The 2500-nt window shown below is 47.8% G+C and overlaps 1 protein-coding gene across 8 annotated transcripts in view; it reads left to right on the top strand.

Moving 5' to 3' along the window:
- Nucleotides 1-2500, top strand: part of sash1a (SAM and SH3 domain containing 1a) — a 188082-nt gene that overhangs the window by 145936 nt on the left and 39646 nt on the right. The window lies entirely within an intron of this gene.

Raw genomic sequence — 2500 nt, 5'->3', positions numbered from 1 at the left:
TGGATGTGTGGGAAGTACATGTCTGTGTTCATTTTGCCAGTTGTGAGGATGGCTTTAATATGTGTGTGTCTGCTTGCATTTGCTTGTGTGTGTGTGTGTGTGTGTGTGTGTGTGTGTGTGTGTGTGTGTGCAAGTGCGTGTGTGTGTGTGTGTGTGTGTGTGTTAGTTAGTACATGTATATGTGTGTGTATGTGTGTGTGTTTGTCTCTGTGTGTTAGTACATGTATGTGTGTGTCTGTGTCAGTTTAAGTGTGTGTAAGTGTGAGAGTCTTGCGGGCAGCCTGCATGTGTTCTGCACCTGGGCCTGACCGTAACTCTGTTTAGCTGACTTGGGATCAGTCTGTGATGACGGCTCACAGTGAAGGAGGCTAGGAGGGACAGTTCAGCCCCCCTGCCCCGAGGACCCCAACAGAGATTTAATCAGGCAAATGCAGAAGACTACTCATGCTTACTCCAGGTTTATTGTTACACACACACACACACAGAAGCACTGACTTAAGCTGTGTGTGTGTGTGTGTGTGTGTGTGTGTGTGTGTGTGTGTGTGTGTGTGTGTGTGTGTGTGTGTTTTCCCTCAGAGGAAGGGAAGGTTGGCCTCTGCCAACTGACCTTTTCCTTTGTACTGGTGTGTGTGTGTGTGCGCCCGTGTGTGCGCCCGTGTGTGTGCCCGTGTGTGTGTCCGTGTGTGTGTCCGTGTGTGTGTCCGTGTGTGTGTGTGTGTGTGTGTTTGACATATTTGTCTTATAATGAACATGTCTTCAGCCAGGGTAGTTCAGGGATGGACTTAAAACTGCAGCCAGTCTGGCGCCTACCACTAGTGCAGTATGACCAGAACAGACTGATTTAGACACACACACACACACACACAAACACACACACAAACACACACACACACACACACACACACACACACACACACACACACACACACACACACACACACACACACACACACACACATACACAAACAAACATATGCATTCTTGCACAGGGACAGACATGCTCACTCAGACATCTTTTGATGGAAGTGCATATTTCACGATGGGTTTGGTGTGTGTGTATCTGTGCTTCTGTGAAGTCAAGTGTCTAGCTGACGGTACCTTCATGAAAATAGCAGTGGTCTGCATGTGTGTTAGAGTCTGAGCAAGATTGGGATCAAAAAAAGCAGGAGGGTGTGTGAGGATGTAATGTTGAAATACGAGTGTGTGAGTGAGAAGGGTTCCGCACTGTTGCTACACACACTCACAGAGAGAGAGTACAATGGCAGGATGTATGCGAGGCCGGGAGTTTTGGAGCAGGAAGGCAGCCTTTTGAGCTAGAAGGATTTTTCCGGAAGGCCAGCTGAAAGGGCGTCCATGATGGGCTGATAACCGGACCAGCCCAGGCAAAGGTCTGCTGCTCCCACTGCACAGCATTAACCCCACACTCAGGGATTGATCCTGGTTGGCCCACATCCTTCTTAAGATGAATGCAGGGAATACACTCCTATTCTTCTTCATCGCGAGGAAACTCTCTCACACACACACACACACACACACACACACACACACACACACACACACACACACACACACACACACACACACACACACACACACACACACTGGCACTCCTATTCTTCTTAATTCCGAGGAAACTCCAAGGGAAACTACGGGGAAACCCAATTGTAGGAGCTTTACCGTACACTAACTCTGAGATCCATCTTGTTTGGACAGTTTTCCTTAAAGGCGTGGAACAGTTCTGGGATACAGCCCAAACCCGCCCCCTAGTTCAATGTGTAGTGAACTTGTAACCACACAGAGAAATAACCCTGGCCACATTGTTTCCCATTTTGCATAAACTGAGGAAAATACTGCAGGTAAGATCAGGCTGCATGTACACAAACCCTGGGAAAGATCTTGGTTTAGCCATGCCACTTTTCCACTGCCCTTTCACCGTAAATCCTCAGATTGTTAGCAGTATGCTAGTGCTGCTGTTTGAGCTGCTGTTTGACCCCGGGGTGAAGGGAACGCGCACTCATGACACAAACTGAACTGGATGGGTGAGAAGTCAGAAGTGCACGCAGTTCCTTGTGGAATGTACAGTAGGTTTCTCCATCCATCACTCTTGGACTTGAAACGTTATTTTTTTTCCTTCTTTTTCATCACTTTGGTTCTTCTTTGTTTGTTATGATTTTCCATTTTCCCATCCCTTCTCTGCTCTGATTGGATGAGAGCTGTAGGGGCTCCTGCCACAGTGTCTGTGCTCACAAAAGAAGAAATAGTGTCAGTTACGCTTGGGCATTGTACTGGTGCAGTGCATTGTGGTATAGCGTGGCAGGAAATATGGCAGCATCATTGTTGCGGGGGGTGAGTGGGTGGGGTTGGGGCTTTGTTATCTTCAAGACAAGATTAGTGAAGACACTCAATCTCTCTCTCTCTCTCTTTCCCTCGTTCTCTCTTCTTTCTCTCTCTCTCTCTCTCTCTCTCTCTCTCTCTCTCTCTCTCTCTTTCTCTGTGTGTG

This window comes from Clupea harengus, chromosome 15 (genome assembly GCF_900700415.2).
Source record: "Clupea harengus chromosome 15, Ch_v2.0.2, whole genome shotgun sequence".
In the NCBI taxonomy this organism is placed as follows: Eukaryota; Metazoa; Chordata; class Actinopteri; order Clupeiformes; family Clupeidae; genus Clupea; species Clupea harengus.
The sequence above is the reverse complement of the archived record's forward strand: the minus strand, read 5'-3'. Positions and strand labels throughout refer to the sequence as shown.